Genomic DNA, 19038 nt, shown 5'->3' with positions numbered 1-19038 from the left:
AGGTGACAAATTCTTAGACATGACACCAAAGGTACATTTCATAAAAGAATAACTCAATTATTGGACTCCCTCCAAATTAAATATTTTGCTTTGTAGAAAACCACGTTAAGAAATTGAAAAGATGAGCCACTGATTTAAAGAAAACATTTGCAAATCACATAACAGACATATGATTCATATACAGAATATATAAAGAATTCTCTAAACTCAACAGTAAGAAATCAAACAATGCAATAAGAAAATAGGCAAAAGATTTCAACACACATGTCATGAAAGAATATATCCTTATGGCAAATAAAAATAGGAAAAGATATTCAACAACATTACTCATTAGGAAATACAAATTAAAACCATGATAAGACACCATTACATATCTATTAAAATGGCTAAAATAAAAAAATATTGATAATATTAAATGCCAGTGAGGTTATGCAAAAACTAAGTCTCTCCTACATTGATGGTGGAAGTATAAATGATACAGCCACTTAGAAAATTTGGCAGTTTCTTCAAAGTTAAACATATACTTACCATATAACCCAGCACTTGCACTTCTGGGCACTTATCCTAGAAAATGAAAACTTATGTTTATACAAAAATCTGTGCATGAATATTCATAACAGCTTTCTTTAAAATAGCCAAAAACTGGGCATGACCCAAATGTCCTTCAATGTCTATGATTAAACAAATTGTGTGCATCCAGATAATGGCATAATACTATTTGGACATAAAAAGAAATGAACTATTGATGCATGAGACAAATTGGTTCAATCTTAAGGGCACTATGCTGCCAGAAAAAAAGCCAGCCTCAAAAGTAAACATACTGTGTGTTTCCATTTATACAGTATTCTTGAAATGGCAAATTAAAGAGATGGCAAACAGATTAGTGCTGCAGGGGGGTTAGGGAAGAGGAGTTAGGGACAGTGTGAGGAAGCATTCTCTAGTGCTGGAACAGTTCTGTATCTTCATTATAATAATGATGGCTATTCAGAATCTATACTTATGATCAATTGCCATAGAATGAATCACAAAGATGTACAAAAAGTTGAGTACCAAAAATGTCAAAACCTGTGTAAGCTCTGTAGTCTAGTTAATTATACCGTTCTAATTCATTTCCTGGAGTTGATAATGTTCTTTAGTTGTGTAAGGTGTCACTGTTGGAGGAGCTGGCTGATGGGTACACAAGACCTCTCTGCACTATCTTTGAATCTTCTTGTAGATCTGAGTCTATAATTATTTCAACATTTTAAAAGTTTAAGTAAAACATCCCTGGGTCATGGAGTTACTAAAACAATTATAAAAAATTGAATACACAATTAAATTCCATGATCACACAAATATTTGTACTACTAATACATATATTATGTTTTTTACCTTTCCTTTATTTTTTTTAAGATTTTATTTATTTATTCTTGAGAGAGGCAGAGATGTAGGCAGAAGAAGAAGCAGGCTCCATGCAGGGAGCCCAACATGGGACTTGATCCTGGGACTCCAGGATCACACCGAGCCAAAGGCAGATGCTCAACTGCTGAGCCACCCAGGTGCCCCAATTTTTTATTTATTTATTTATTTTTTTACCTTTCCTTTAACGTGAGAGTGTAATCTGAGATGAGAAGATTCAATTTCAAGAGCTCATGGATTCTTACCCATGCTACAGCAACCCAACTCTCCCTAGGGCTGAGTAAACTAGCTGGCTCTGGACTAATGCAGTGTTTTTGATGGCTAGGTGATCATATTCGATATCCCAGCCATATCCCAGAGCAACCTCTTTCACACATTCATTATTTTGATTGAACTTTATGCATTTAATATTTTATCCCTATAATTAGTACCACATTCCTTTTTATCTATTTATTTATTTTTACTAGAGTGCAATTTAGATAACTCATGCAAAGGACTATCCCATCAAAATGGTGGTATTTAGGGTCAAATCCTTGGTGTCTGCCTTTCAATACAAAGTGACTGATCTCAGTGTTCAGTGATCTAGTTTGTGACTGGCCATTTTGTACTGAGCAGATTTCATCTCCGTTTTACATTTCCTCCTTTTAACTGGAATTAGATATGACTCCCAAATTAAGATTTTTGCATTATTATCTTAAATATCTTTTAAGTGTATGTCACATACTCCGAAGTACAGGATATAGTACTTCATCCCTATATCCAGCTGAATTCGGTGTATTTTTGACCCAGAGAATTTTCATTAGAAAACTTAAAGATAACAGAATATGTAAACCTTCAAATTTATAGGCTAATACGATGTTTTCATAGCACAGGACAAGGACAAGTAAATACTTATTTATCCCAGCTAAGTACTGAGTTCTTCATCTGTCATAACAGAGTATAGCTATCTAGTAGTCATGTCTACCTACTTGTTTTCATCTGCTTTAGTTATGATGAAATACCAGAGACTCATAATAATTTCTAGAAAGAACAAAGAGAAATGATTTAATGTGTTTCATTAATTAGTTATATTATTAGCATCTTTAATGATAAAATGTCAATATTTTCCATATAATTAACACATAAAAATTTCAATATTTAGACTAGTAAGAATCCCTTAGTAAGTGATGATGCTCATCAAGGATGTTCTCTTCATGTTTATTTTCTAAGTGCAGATAATAAATCCAATGGTACCATCATTCTCATTCATTAAACTTCTGTTGAGTGAATAAATAAATGTATACATGAAGAAAGTAATTGGTGGTGGCAGAAGCTTGCTTCCTGTCACCAAGGTAACTATCATCCTAGCGTGTCTTATATAGAATAATAAACTGTTAAAGATGTATGAGGCTTGGGCAGGGTTGGATAATTATTTTCCAGGGAAATTTAAGTATCAGTTGAAGGGACTAGCCATGGAGAGAATAATTATAAAACCATCATGAATCTACAACAGATTGCTGGAGAAGAAAAGCTTGAGCAGGGCTCTGGGTGAACATAAATTAGTTTGAGGAAATCTATTAAAACAAATAAGTGGATACTTGGGAGGTATATATGTGTATTTAGTAAGTAAACATTTCAAACTCTTCATCATTAAAATAAATTTTTGTACAATTTTCCTTTTTGCTATTAATATCTTTAGTCTCTTCATTTTCTTTTTTTAAAATATTTATTTATTTATTCATGAGAGACACAGAGAGAGAGGCACAGATATAGGCAGAGGGAGTAGTAGGCTTCCCACAGGGAGCCTGATGCGGGACTCAATCCCAGGGCCCCAGGATCACACCCTGAGCCAGTCAGATGCTCAACCACTGAGCCACCCTGGTGCCCCTCTTCATTTTCTAAATAGATTTCTAATGGTCAGGTAAAGGAAAACATGTGCTCTGTAAATATCGTCCTATTATCTTTGTATTTGATCTATTCAGGGCTTTGATGAATCATGGATAGTTTATTCAATTTTGATGGCATGGCTATCATATTCTATGATAACTGTAGAAGAATTTCCAACCAAAAATCATTTCCAAATTTTGGATTAGAACCCGGTTCTGCCTTTTTCCCCTGAATAATCCATACTTCATTTTCAAGTAAGTCAGAAAATTTAGTATCATGTGGGATGAGTGCTTTTTTTCCAGGGAACGAGACAAAATATTTGGGTCTTTTTTCAAAAGTATCCAGTTTTTAAAGAATTGCACTTCTCTGTCTTACGTGGAAAGTTGTGGATGATTTCTTTTTTTCTTTGGGGGAAAAGGAGATTAAATGAACAACTCAATGTTTTAAGTGTTTAGAGTTTTTTTCTTTTTTTAAGATAATTAAAATGCTCTGAACAATTCCCACATGGTGACTTAAAGGTGAAATTCAGTTAGATAATAAGTGAGCAGACTAATAGCTCCATACAAGCCATATTCAACTGAAGTCAATTTATGCATCCTGTGTTTTTTAAGTTTCCAGGACATAGGACTAAGAAAGAACACTGTCAAATCATCCATAAACTCAGACATATTACTGAACTCCATATGCAAATTGCTTTAGGAATTCTCTGCTGATTTCATTCACACAACTATTAATTTCAGGAATAACTGGATACTAACTAGCTAGTAAACAATGTCTAATGTAGTAAGAGTACACTAGCTGGGACAGGATCCAAGTATTTATTGAAGCCTAAATGGTTAGTTGTAGAGGAAAACTGCCACTCCCCCCTTCCCCCCATAGTCTCCAGAACATGACATACACTTTGGATTCAATTTTGAAAGCAGACTGCATCCTAACTTTGAGGGAAAAGAGAACAGGGTTTGTAGGTCTTTAAATTTTCTAAAGTAAAAGTCAATATTCCAGTCTGGAAGGGAATATTTAGAGGTAAGGAAAAACCAAATATTAATGAAAATATGCATAATAATGAAAAGTTTGTTTTCTTTTAGATTAAGTTGCAGCTTTGCAATTGTTTACACTTAGGGAAATAAAAACAATGGAAAACATAAAACAATGGAAGAAAGCTCTTGCTTCCTCATCAACAACTTCAAAAAGGGTGAGGGTCTAGACTTCAGACAAGACAGCCTGAGAGAGAAAGTGTCACTCTTGAAATTATAGTAGGTTCGGAGTTGAGAACCACATCCATCCAGGAAGAGAACCTGTACAGCTACATGAGTAGGAATATCCATTTTTTTCATTTCTTTTATCTTAATCTACTTTTGCATTTCTTTATCTTTCTATTATCTCTAAGATTTTGGTGAGTTTTTGCTAAAAAAAAAAAAGGTAGTTATGATAATTTCTTTGGAGAACTAAGAGAAGGGCATATGTCATCTTTCGGGGTGATACAGTATGGAAGAAAAGCAGTATAAAGTAGACTTGACAGCAGAGTAGAGGACTATGAAGGCAGAAAGGGAGTAAGTGACCATTAGGCTGCATAAAACCCAAATGTATTTATTGAGATTGCTCAGGAACAGAAAGGGGCAAAGACTTGGCTTCTCCTGACCAAAAGACAGAGGCAATGTGGGTATTAAAGAAGGATGATCTTGGGATGCCTGGGTGGCTCAGTGGTTGAGCATCTGCCTTCAGCTCAGGTCGTGATCCTGGGGTCCTGGGATTGAGTCCCACATCAAGCTCCCCACAGGGAGTCTGCTTCTCCCTCTGCCTATGTCTCTGCCTCTGTTTCTTGTGTCTCTCATGAATAAATAAATAAAATCTTAGAAAAAAAAAAAAAGAAGGATGATTTGAAAGGCTGCAGAAGTTGAAGGTGGGTTATACAGGAATATCTGGTTATAACTGTCATTACTTAAGTTAATAAAGAGCTAGTGTATAGTTTGATGATATTTAATAGACGTTATTATTTATTGAGCTACACTTTTTTGAAAAATAATCTTTTTGAACTTTGGTATACTGCTTTATGTGAAACATAAATAACATATATTCTAAATACAAATGATTTTTTTTTGAGACACAACTAGATGAAGCACAATAAGTAAGCATTCTGTGATTAATCGATTCAAAGATTCAGTTTGAAGAGAATGAGACTAAATACACCGCATGGGCTTAAGGCTTTAGGACACGAAGGCTGCGCCGATAAGAACAAAGCTAAGTGATTAATCAATCCAATGATTAGATTAATGCAACCAGTCAACCTGGATAATACAGGGAAAACCTTTTTCTTTTTCTCAACAGCAAGTATTTTTGTCTGTAATTGTTCTTAATCATTCACATAATTGAATTAGCTATTTTACTCTGCTTGTATGAATGGCTTTTCTTGACTTGTTTAATTTTTTCTCTAAGTTTCTAATTTCTGAAGGTTTCCTACCATATGTCCTGCCTTTGTTGGTCATCCAAAATTGTTCTTGTAAGGTGATTTTTTCCCCATAAAATATGTATCATTTCAATTACCTGATTTTTTCCCCTTTCTTTATCATATTAGTATAAATAAGCTCAAAGATAACCAACCATAGATTGTGACCTTGAATTTCTTTTCTTAAATCTTACTTTATCTTTTCCATAAAATTTTCATTTACTTTGTCTGCACATTTATCTTAATTAGCCTTCAATTCCTTCCATTAAGTATATCTCTATCAATGTTTGCTGTGACCAGGACAAGTGGTGGATAACAATGCTATTTTAAGTAAGTATGAGTCAGATAACTGTAGCCCCAGGAATGTTACATCTTTTTTTCCTCCTTGACAGCCCAAGGTCCAAAAGAAGGACAAATGAAGTAATTAGAATGAGAGTTATACCTTCATAGTAGAGGCAAGGTCAGACTTGTTCTTCAAATTCATTTGAGTGGCCATCAGGAAAGTCATTTGTGGCTGGGATGATAATAAGATAAGTCAAGTGTTTAAATAACATTAAAAGAAAATGAGATATTTATGTAGGAACCCTTTAGATTTTGGTGAAATATATCACTTTGAGTAGATTATGAGATAGATGTATGACAATTCAATCATGCAGAAATTTAAGAAAAAAGAGAATTGCTTCTCTGGCTAAGATGATGCATTAGACTGGGAAGAAGTAACCTAACGTAGTATTCATTTTCCTATTTCTTTTGCTTGCATGAAAATGGAGAGAGTAATATTAAGAAACAGTAGGAACCCAACTTCTCTTTCCTACGGTCATAAAGCTTTTGTAAGAGAAATTTCCCCCCAAATGGATAGATTATGTGGTTTTTAGAGGAAAACCATTTCTGATGGTAATTCATTGATGTGTTTAGAAATTCACATTCATAACTTTTGTTAATCTATATAATTTTTGCTCAGATCTTACTTTATTTTCTCTGCAATCTGTGATTTGTTGACCCACCTCTACTTTTATAATTCTTAAGATTCTTGAAGAAGTGTCATTTGCTTTATTACTATAAGTTGTAATTCTATAACTTTCATAAATCTTTTCTTTCTTACAAAATGAAACTACAGTTCAATATATCCAGCTAACTCCCACTGTTTGTTAAAAGATAAGTACAAGCAATAAAAGAATACAAGAGAAAAAAATACATGTAGGCCAAGCAGAAATATCTTTTTGAATAGCAAACTGTGGCCACAGAGGGTTTTTGGTTTGTTTGTTTTAAGTAAACCTGTCATCTGATTTTAAATCTGCAGGAGATATTAAAAAGGATTCTGTCCAGTCTCTTTATTTTACCAATCTAGAAGCTGAAACTCAGAGCTTTTAAAATATTTGTCTCAAGCTGTTAGATCAGAGTACTATCAGGTGTTAGGGTATGTGCCTGACTTGAGGCTTAGCTGTAGACAGGTGGGAAAGACAGAGTCTACTGTATGTTAAACTTCAACTTGAACCTCTGGTTGCTGAGAACAGCCTCCTCTCAAGATTCCAACAGAGGAGTGGGGTCAAGACTCCTGCTTTCCCCTGTTATTTAATTGTTACTTCTCCCTGTCCAAGCCAAAGCCAGGTGTGTGTGCTAAGCCCACACCTCACACCTGCCTCTTTAACTTCACTCTATACAGTGCCTTAGGGCCAGGGATAAATAGTCTGTTTTATCTTTTCCTTCTCTGCCTTTGGCCTGTGCCTCAGCCTCCTCTTGCCTTTGATCAGCAGGCCTGGTGACCTCATACTCCCCATCTACCACATCGTTACCTGGCGACTCTGTGAGCCCAGTCCTCTAGATTTAACCCTTACTGAATTGAACATAATAGAAGAAACTGGAAACTCTTCTCTCAAGAAAATGTCTTTGTTTGTAGGGCCATTGTCTCACTAGGAAATCCCATTTTGAATGCCAAAAATGAAATATTATTTCATTTCTTACTCTAGGTATTCCTAGAAAAACCTAATGAAGCCCCAGAAAGATAGATGCCTTAAGTGAAGCTCAAAGAGAAATGCAGTAAAGAAAGCACATTAATGATTTTCAAAATAGCATTCTGATAATATTTATTTTGAAAAGAAACACATAATCCAGGAAGAAATCACTAGGGGGAGGCCTATATCTAAGGCACTGTCGGTAGTAGTTACTAAACTGTGACAACAACCAAGTAGCGTCTCTAAACTCCTTCAATTGGAAGTTACAATATTGTCATGGAGGACACATCTGAACACACCTTACACTGCTACTGCAAGTATGCCTAAGAGACATCAGAAAAATTGAGATTCTAATAGATTTGAAACACAATTGGGTATCTGGGGAGAATGAGAGGTGTCCTACCTCAGCAGTTGCATAACCTTGTGCTGAAACTTGCTAACTGGATCAGCCATCCAGGGAGGACTTCAGTGATTCTTCCTTGGGAGACTCTCATCTTTTCCTTTCCTTCCCTTCCCTTCCCTTCCCTTCCCTTCCCTTCCCTTCCCTTCCCTTCCCTTCCCTTCCCTTCCCTTCCCTTCCCTTCCCTTCCCTTCCCTTCCTTTCCTTTTTTTCTTTTCTTTTCTTTAGAGAGCAAGTGTGGGAAAGGGCAATGGGAGTGGGAGAGAACTTTAGTAGCCTCTGTGCTGAACATGAAGCCACATACAGGGCTCGATCTCATGACACTGAGATCATGACCTGAACCATAACCAAAAGTCCAGCACTTAACCTACTGTGATTCCCTGGGGCTCCAAGCCTATCATTTTTAAGACACTGCATGGGAGACAAATTGCAAGAAAAAATTCTCTCAGAATTTTTGGCCTCGTCCCTTTCTACCCTTTTAGGAACTGCAATAATCAAAGCCATTTTAAGGCTTTTATGTATGCTTTAATTATATTCCTATGTTGTGTACCTTTCACTGGAGAAAGCAAAATTTATTTACCTAATCTGTGGACTGACACATAGTAACCAATATCTAAGTACAGGTGAGCCTTTGGGAGAATAAGGAAAGGCTTAGTATGTAAGCATCAGTCCACTTGCTGAGGCTTATTTTTTTTAGTGCTTAGGTTCTGCCAACCCTCTCTGGATGGCATCTAGTATAATTGTGTTTTGAATAGGTCTTGCTTGTATAGTTTTCTTTCTTTTTTCTTTCTTTCTTTCTTTCTTTCTTTCTTTCTTTCTTTCTTTCTTTCTTTCTTTCTTTCTTTCTTTCTTTCTTTCTTTCTTTCTTTCTTTCTTTCTTCTTTCTTTCTTTCTTTCTTTCTTTCTTTCTTTCTTTCAAGTGTTTCTAATCTTTTATGGAAAGATGTTTCTGACATTTGCTTTGATTTTTTTCATTTAATTTCCATTTATGCTCTTGTTCTATTATTTCTAGAAGGGGAGGGAATCAAAAATTTAAATATGATCAAAGGTATTAAAAGTGTATGTGCTTCTGTTGAAATCTACTACCATTTTGTTCTGGGTACAGGCTTCACTGTTAAAATATAAAGGGAAAAATTACTATTTGCCAGCACATATTGTCCTTTATTTTTATTTACTTTTAATAGCTATATTAAAATTGTGGCTATAATCCTAATGCCACCTGAATAAGAAAATTCATTCTATGTATAAGTTTTATATATGAAATGAAATTGGAAATTGATAACAAAAAATGATTTGATAGTGAATTTTCCCACCACAAAATCAAAAATAAACAAGGCATTTAAAATTTTTTAAATTAGGTACTTACACATCATTGATCATTGGCTTAATAGTGTTTTCTGACATGTGTGTATTTGCAGGACTTCAAATGTAATTTGTTTAGCTTTGAATCAGGGACGTATTCTATTTTGGTGTACCTAACTTTTACAAAAGCAATGACAACCTTTTCTCATCTGTACATTCATGAAAACATCTTAATGCCTACCTTATTATGATGAAGAGTTCAAATTATAAGGCCAGCTTCTCTTAAACCTTGCAAAGGGACAGTTTTTCCTCAACTTGCATTGAAAGAACATCCTTTTTTGGATTTAAACATTTTCTGAAGTGTTAAAAACTTGGAACCTAGTTACTAATATTCAACAAATATATATTGAGCACCTACAGTGTGCTAGTCTCTGTTTAGATCTCTAGAGATACCGTAGGAAAACTAAAGCAGGTAATCAATCTGGAAATGTGAGCTCGGTTCTGGTCCCCTGCATGACACCTGCCATGTCACCTGGCACTGAAAAGATCAAAGAATTAAAAATGACAATTTCCTGTTTTATTTCTGGATCTGACCATATAGACTTATTTTCTCAGTCTTTTTTTGTAATTTCTGAAATGTAAATAAGGCAGAGGTACAGAAACACACATAAATAAACGTATAGTTTAATGAGTCATCATAAGATCAACACCCTAGTACCACACTCATGTTGAGAAAGAGAACTATAGGGACATCTGGGTGGCTCAGTTGTTGGGCAACTGCCGTTGGCTCAGGTCGTGATCCTGGGGCCCAGGATTGAGTCTCGCATCAGGCTCCTTCCTGGTGAAGAGCCTGCTTCTCCCTCTGCCTGTGTTTCTGCCTCTCTCTCTCTCTGTGTGTGTGTGTCTCTCGTGAATAAATAAGTAAATCTTAAAAAGAGAGAGAGAGAGAGAGAGAACTATGCCCAGAACACAGAGGTCCTATATATGCTCCATTACCTCACTCCCCCTAAAACTAGCCACTTTCTTTACAGTTTTATCATCTAAGTATTCAAGGGACTAACACAGAGCCTTGTAAGTTGCACAAGTTCAGTAAGTCCCTAAACAAGTTAAATCATTGATGGTTCATTCTCGAGTGTGCATCCATAAAAACTATATTGAATCTCACCTACTTTTAGATTTTTGAGGTTTTTCTTTTTTTCCTTTTTTATCTTTTGATGATTTGTGGATGTGTCTAAGTCACTATTACTTTGCAGCTTTTCCTTCCATCCCTTATTTTTTCTTACAATTTATTGAAGAACTAGGTCTGTTTGACCGATAGTTTTGAATATTCCTCTGTCCTCTATATTTCCTACAACTTTGCAGCTGATTTAGAGGTCTGATCAGTCTCTTTGGCAGCTCTTCTTCTTCTTCTTCTTCTTCTTCTTCTTCTTCTTCTTCTTCCTTTTTTTAAATATTGGCAGCTGTGAATGCCATGACCTAGATCCATTAATTTGATAGTAGTTGTAATAATATTCTATTTCTATCACTTATCTTTCATTTATTGACTGGAATAATTTTATATATAGAGGTTCTCCCTCAACTATTATTTAAGTACCCAATAATATTGATAAAGTAAGATAAATGTTTTAATTAATTTATTTAAATAATCTCCACACTTAACATGGGGCTTGAACTCATGACTCTGAGAGTCACACATTCTTCTGACAAGCCAGCCGGGCACCCCAGAATAAATGTTTTATTCTTTCCTTTTATTTCCCCTATATCAAAGTAAGACTATTGAACTTATCTACACTCCTCCTTAGTAACCAGCCTGATATGTTTTCCAGTGCAGGCTTTTGGGCTCTCAGTTCTGTTCTGAGATCTCTCACACATCCCTACTTCTTCCCATGTGGACGCTAACACAATGCCTGTCTTGAGTATGTTGGAGATGTTTCCCTTTCACTTGTATTTTGGAATTCATGGAGGATATATGTCGCCAGTTAATTGGAAATATTGTGCATTGATTTTGAGTTTTTGCTCGTTGGTTATTCTGTTTTTATAAAGAGTTTTATGGAGATTCGCAAGCTACGTGGCACATTCTTTGCAGATTTCCTCACCTCCTTCAGTTTTGTGTTTTCCCAACTTCTGCATTTCCTCCTCTACACTAAAGCCCAAAGTCATCCCAAACTGCCATTTTGCCCCTTGTAAATTAATCCTTAACCCAGCATCATTAACTGTTGTTCTGAGGTCATAGTCTATTGCCTCGACTTCAAGAAACAAAAACAAAAACAAAAAAACAATACACGAATGTATTGATTACAAATACATTACTTACAGAGGCTTTCTTCTCACTGGCTGAAAGCACTATCTACTAGATGCCCAATAAGAATGACTTTGGATGATTATTGACACTGTGGATGTCCCTTTGGCATTTGGAAGGGTTATAAAAGAAGGTAAAAATGAGTCTGGATACCAGTGTCTCAGGAAATTGCTGATACTATATTTCCCAGATGGACAAAACAGGAACTGGGGCATGACTTTCTCTAACCTAGCTCCAAAGTATTTGTTCTGATTAAAGAACACATAAGGAAGAAAAAAACAAAAAACAAAACAAAAAAAAACCTTCCTTTCCCAGAGGAATACTTCACAATGTTCCTTTGGTTAAATTCTCATTCCAATACAGCATGAACACCAAACATGTAAAACATAATAGAATAATAGGAGACCTGTATCTGGGTTAAGGACATAAATTGGTTTTCCATAATCAACTTTGCTCTCTTTTCTAAGATTGGGTTTGTGCTAAAGGATATAAAGGTTTTTTTTCTTTTAAAGATTTTATTTATTTATGAGAGACAGAGAGACAGAGAGAGGCAGAGACGCAGGCAGAAGGAGAAGCAGGCTCCATGCAGGGAGCCCAACATGGGACTCAATCCCCGGTCTCCAGGATCACACCCTGAGCTGAAGGCGGTGCTAAACCACTGAGCCACCCAAGCTGCCTGAGGATATAAAGTTTTTAACCCATCCTTCTTGAGATGAGTCATAATTATTTGTAATAACAAGCCAAGCTTAGGCATATTGTCTGAAACCATGCAGCATAGGGAAACTAACCGGCCCACACTAGATGCCTGAATCTTATGAACACCAAACTCTAAACAAGTGAACTTATTCAAATACAAGTAATTTTTAAAAGAATTATCAGCATGTTATCTTTAAAGCAAGAACTAAGTTACTGAAGTCATGTTTATTCATTTAAAAGTAAATAAAAAAAATTAAAAAAAAGTAAATAACACATTTCTATATGCATCAGGAGAAAGTGGTCCATGATGAATTCAAATTAAGTATTGCAAACCTCATGTTTATAGATATTTTCTTAATTATGAAAATTGCCAGGAACCACTCTTTGATCTAAAACCTGTCAGCCTGCATTGAATTACAATGTAATTTGCTTTCTCCATCCCAAAATGACCAGTTTGTGCTATATGACCTTCTAATAATGTAATATGAAGTACCTGATCAAACAAAATTTGATTTTTTTTGATGAGCAAATACAAAAATAGTGCAGTAATATTTTGTCTTGGAAAAGACTTAAAATGCCTTTCAGCTGACCAACATCCTTTAGGATATACCTACATTTCCAGTGTCCCTGCATCCAAGCGGTTGATGGTACTGAGAATCAAAAGTCCAAAGAAGTACTTAATTACAATTATTTTATTATAAGGTGCCAAACCAAGGCAAAGTCTATAGTATGATGTGGTTTTGGACTCCACCTGAAACATGCATTTGATAAAGCTGTTTTAAAAGTCAGTATACCCAGGTCCACATGTAGAATCAGATCACTCCCTTCCTCTTCAATCTTCTTGAATATCACTGTGTAAGAAATTCAACTTCATAAGTTCACTTTCAAGGTATTCAGCTATTTGGCTTCATCCTGATTTTGAAGGTAAATAATTTTCTGGAAGGTTGGACAGCTGGGGAGTGGAGAAAGGAAACAAGGGATGCCAGGCATTGAAATTGCTTTTTCCCTAAAATAGAATATGATCTTGTCAATGTTAAGTAGAGCATAGGGTAAGAAAGCCCAGCTGTCTGTAATTTTTTCTATTGAAAGCATAAAATGATTGAATACATCTTTCCTGAAAACTGATGAGAATCCAAATTATAAATGTACTGGGATACAGCAAAAATTTAAGATTCTCAGATCTAAAAAATTCCTAGTTTTCTTGCACAGAGTCGTTGGCAGCTGTCATCCCCTACTGCACCCCAGAGACAAGGGTAGCATTCTACAAGGGAAATGAAGCCACTGTCAAAGCATTTTATATTCTTTTCCTAAAACAACAACAACAGCAGCAGTAGTAAGAAGGAACTTAATCTCAATTTCTGGGTTGGAGTTCTTATGTTCCTACAAATTGTTAGTCCCTTCTGAGAAGCCTCACCTACCCTGCCTCATCTCTGGACACCATGTGTTCTTTGAGTCCTGTCCTCAGTCACACCATTTCTTTGGCGTTTGTTCATGCTGCTAGCTCCACTTTCAATGTCCTCTTCTCCCTATTTCATAATTACATTTCACTTTAATTTCAAGGTTCCTTTAAAATGCTGCTTCTACAAGAAAGCCTTCTTTCCAGGGCACTCTGACTTTGTCTCCGTTCCTGAGTTTACGTGATGTTTTCCTGGTGCAGAGGTTAACTGAGCGCGTGTCTGGGCGCTGCCCGCACTGTCACTCTTCTAGCCTCACAGCGGCTGCCCTACAGCTGCCTTTCTCTGGGAAGCTGATTAATTATATTTGCAAAGCTGGGGCTTACTGGGCCAGCATACATGGGGCCAGTATCTTTCACTGCAACAGATCCTTCTGGACGGGGAGATCTCCCAAAGCTGGGACTGTGAACGTGGATTTCAGCGGATGTAGAATGGTAACCATGAGAAGATGTTTGTTGTTTGCCCTTTAAGAATATAGAATGATTTTAAGTATATTTACAATGTTGTGAAACCACCGTCACTACTTAATTTCAGACATCATCTAACACCTCCAAAAGAAACACTAAACCTCCCAATTCACCCTTTCCCTCATTCCCTGGCAACCACTAATCTACCTTCTGTGCCTATGGATTTGTCTATTTTGTATACCAGACATGCAAATGTAAGATTTTTTTTCTTGTTTCTGGCTTCTTTCATTTAGCCTCATGTTCTCAGGGTTCACCCATGCTGTAGCATTAGTATCAGTATCAGTATTTTCTTCATTACTTTTTATGGCTGTTCATGATGCAGATGTACCACATTTTTAAAAGAGTTTGTTTGTTTATTTATTTATTTGGAGTGTGTGAGAGTGGGGGAGGGGCAGAGGGAGAGGAAGAGAGAGAATCTTAAGCAGAGTCCATGCTGAGCTCAGAGACTGACATCGGGCTCAAACTCATAACCCTGAGGTCAAGACCTGAGCAGAAATCAAGAGTTGGACGCTTACCAGACTGAGCTACCCAGGTGCCTCCCCCACTACATTTTGTGACCATTCACCAGCTTAGGGACATTAACCTTGTTTTCACTTTTGGGCTATTATGAATAACGCTTCTATTAACATGATGTATAAGTTTCTGTGTGGCATATATTTTCAATTTTCTTTGGTATACGCCTAGGAGTAGTATTGCGAGGTCATGTGGTAATCCTGTGTTTAACTTACTGAGGCACTTCCAAGTTGTTTTCCACATTGCTGTGCATTTTGCATTCCCATTAGTAATGTATGAGAATTCCACCTTCTCCACATACTCAACAACACTACCAAAACTTGTTATTTTTCTGGGTTTTCTTCTTTTTTTTTGCATGGCATCAAGTTATGTACTTATTAGCCATTATAAATATATTTTTGAAGAAATGTCTATTCAATCTTTTTTCTGCCTTTTAATCAGGTTATTTGTCTTTTTATTGTTGTGCTGTAAGAATTCTCTATATATTTTGGATAGTTGGCCCTTCTCAAATCTATGATTTGAAAATATCTTCTCCCACCTATGGGTTGTCTTTTATCTTTTAAATTTTATTTATTTAATTAATTTTATTTTATTTTATTAAGATTATTTATTCATTTATTCATAGAGACAGAGAGAGAGAGAGAGGGACAGAGACACAGGCAGAGGGAGAGGCAGGCTCCACCCAGGGAACCGGACATGGGACTCGATCCCAGGTCTCCAGGATCACACCCCGGGCTGCAGGTGGCGCTAAACCGCTGCACCACCGGGGCTACCCAATCAATTTATTTTTTAAAAAGATTTATTTATTTATTCATGAAAGATACAGAGAGAGGCAGAGACATAGGCAGAAGGAGAAGCAGGCTCGCCATGGGGAGCCAGATGTGGGACTCCATCCCAGGACTCTGAGATCATGCCCTGAGCTGAAGGCAGATGCTCAACCACTGAGCCACCCAGGTAACCCTGGGTTGTCTTTTAGTATTCTTAAGGTTTTTGATATCATGTTTAAGAAGCAATTGCCTAATCCAAAGTCACAAAAGCATACGCCTATGTTTCCTTCTAAGAGTTTTATAGTTTTAGCTCTTATATTTAGTCTTTGATCCACTTTGACTTCATTTTTGCATATGATGTGAGGTAAGGGTACAGATTCATCATTTTGAGTATGGATATCTAATCTTCTCAGTGCCATTTGTTGAAAAACCATTTTTTCCCATTAAGTGGGAAAAAATTGTCTAAATCTTCTAAATTAGAAAGTTTAGAAATAAAATAAAATAAAAAAGAAAGTTTAGAAATCTAAGTTATCTAAAATCAATTAGGCCATGAAGGTAAAGCTCTCATGAATGAGTTTTGCTGCCCTTATACACAAGATCCCAGAGAACTCTCTACCTCTTTCAACCTTATGAGGATAAAAAAAGATAGCCAGAAGATGTCTATCTATGAACCAGGAAGCAGGTTCTCACTAGACACCAAGTCTGTCATCACCTTGACCTGGGACTTTCCAATCTTCAGGACTGTGAGAAAGCCAACCGGGCTATTGTATTCTGTTATAGCAGCCTGACTTGACTAAGACAACTACCTTCAGGCCATCATAATTTTAAGGAGAAATCAGCTATTAATCTTACTGAGGATTCCTGTATAAGTTCTTTCTCTCTTGCTCCTTTAAGACTTTCTTCTTTGTCACTGGATTCTATCAATTTGATTATGATGCATGTGAGTGTCCTTGAATTTATTTTACTTGAAATTTGTTGAGCTTCTTAGATGTGTACATTAATGTTTTTCATTAATTTTAGGAAACTTCTGACTATAATTTCTTCAAATATATCTACTCCTTCCTCTTTATTAATATTTGATACAGATTGACCTCAATTACCCCTACTCTCTATTCTTGATGGTGACTAATTGGATAAAGCCAAACCCTCAGGCTCCAGTAACAGAGAATGGCTCATATATAAACAACGTAGTTTGGATAAAATAGACTGAAGAAGATGTTTTCTGGATATTTGGCTTGTATGCATTTTTTATCTTTCTATAGGAGATACTGGAAGAGATGTTTCTTTTCTGGATAGTATGCTGCAATGCTACCATGAGTAAGAATAGCCTGATTAGAGTACCCTGGAGGAAAGAATTGCTAAAAGGGAGATAAATCATAAGAGACTCTTAATCACAGGAAACAAACTGAGGTTTGCTGGGGGAATGGGGTAACTAGGGAATGGACATTAAGGAGGGCATGTGGTGTAATGAACACTGGGTATTATATAAGACTGATGAACCATTGACCTCTACCTCTGAAACTAATAATACATTATATGTTAATTTTTAAAAAAAGGATGTTAGAGAAATATAACCTGAGCCTGAATGCCCCCTTTTTTATAGCTTAGTCAAATAAAAATTCATAAGTTTGTATGTGGGTATGCCTGTGTGGTGGTTTGGGAGAAAATAAGACTAAGAAGTAAGGTTTTAGCTTTCAAAAAATGAATGATTTTGAAAATTTACTAAAAGTTTTCTCCTAAGCATTGTGGAGACATCTATGATTTTTTTGTGTGAGGAACAATTTTTTTTTATAACAAATATCAAATTATATACTTTTGAAGTTAGAGATAAAGGAGATCTAAATTTTGGCTAGCTAACATCCTGAAACTTTTAATATGCAATATAGTCTCTGTATAACCACAATGGAAGGTGTAATCGATTGAACATTGTCAAAGTTAATTGTGATCTGAACGGTCCAAGCTGCCATACTTCACATCAAACTTAATTTTATTCTTTTCAAGAGGTAAGTTTTGGTTTTTAGTTGGTTTGAAGTCTTCCCCAAAGCATGCCTTTCCAGTTGAAATCTTTTCATTGTGAACAGGAATAAAGTGATGTACTTGACACAGCCAGATGAAACACATCACCATTGCACCTGACAGTCAAGAAATTTAAACTGACAAGAGCCTCTTAAAAGAGTCATAGAAAAAGTGGACTTTGAGCTAAGAGTGCAACCAACAGACACTGGTATGGCCTTGGGCACAATAAGGGAAATTTTCCTTTTTTTAAAACATCTTCTTTCTCATATGCCTGCTTAAAGAAGTAGGTTTTCTTTCTTCCTTTTTTTATCCTCCCCTTATTTATAGCTTTTTAGAGAGCTCTGGGTATCCAAACTCTAAATGCAGAGGCAATGAACTAAAAACATGTATATATAACCCATTATTTTGGCTTTACTTTTATAATTAAAGATGCACCTAATTCCTTCTTTGCCTCAATGAGAATAAAGAATAAGAATTAGATACAAGGTTATATACTACATTATTTTAACTTTCCTTTCTTTAGTTAAAGATAAAGTTCATTTCCCCCTCTGCCTCAATGAGAATAAAACCTGTTTCTCCTCATTTTCCACATAATTTAGACACTATTAACCTACTCAGATGGGATCCTGGAAGGATAACTTATTTCATTACCTAATAATTCAACAAATTTTGCTGCTTATGTATGCAAATATATTAAAATGAATTTATTTATGTCCATATCTGCCACTTCCTCAGTTCATATCATCTTAACGTTTTCTTAACATTTCTTAGTATGCTAGTTAATAGTTATGTTCACTATGTATTTTGAACTGTCTGCTTCCCAGGGTATGTCAAGGATCTATTTCCCACCCTGTTGAAGTTAGGCATAGGCATTTTCTTTGACCAATAAAATGTGAATAGAAATAATGTGTGTTACTTACAGGTGAAGACGTTAGAAGTCAGATACAATTTTCCCTCTTCCCTTTTTATACCTTCACCATTAAAGAAGCTCAGAGATGGAGCTTTCCTTCTGCCTGATCTAAAAAGAATAACAGGAACAGAGTCCTCTTATTGATCATTAATGGCCACGTGACTCATTCTGGCCAATGAAATACGAACATAAATGGCACATCCCTTTCAGGCTGAGACCAATGAGTATCCTCATTCTCTTTCTACTACTTCTTTAAGAAATGACAATGAAGCCATGAAGTTGTTGCTACTATATTGTATGATCTCTATCTCCAAATCACCCTACACCCAACCCAAGCAAGAGGCTTAATCCACAAAGGACTTTATATGAGTAAGAGACAAACTGTATAATATTAAAACTTTTAACTTACTAGAATGATATAAAAATTCTAAATTTGAATGCTTCTAATGAAATCAAAATATATAAAGCTAATATTAATAAAACTACAAATTTGTTATCATGATCATACCAAGAATCACCTTAAACACATGCAAATTAGTGAAGAAATTAAATGTT

Source organism: Canis lupus, chromosome 18 (assembly GCF_048164855.1).
Source record: "Canis lupus baileyi chromosome 18, mCanLup2.hap1, whole genome shotgun sequence".
In the NCBI taxonomy this organism is placed as follows: domain Eukaryota; kingdom Metazoa; phylum Chordata; class Mammalia; order Carnivora; family Canidae; genus Canis; species Canis lupus.
The sequence above is the reverse complement of the archived record's forward strand: the minus strand, read 5'-3'. Positions refer to the sequence as shown.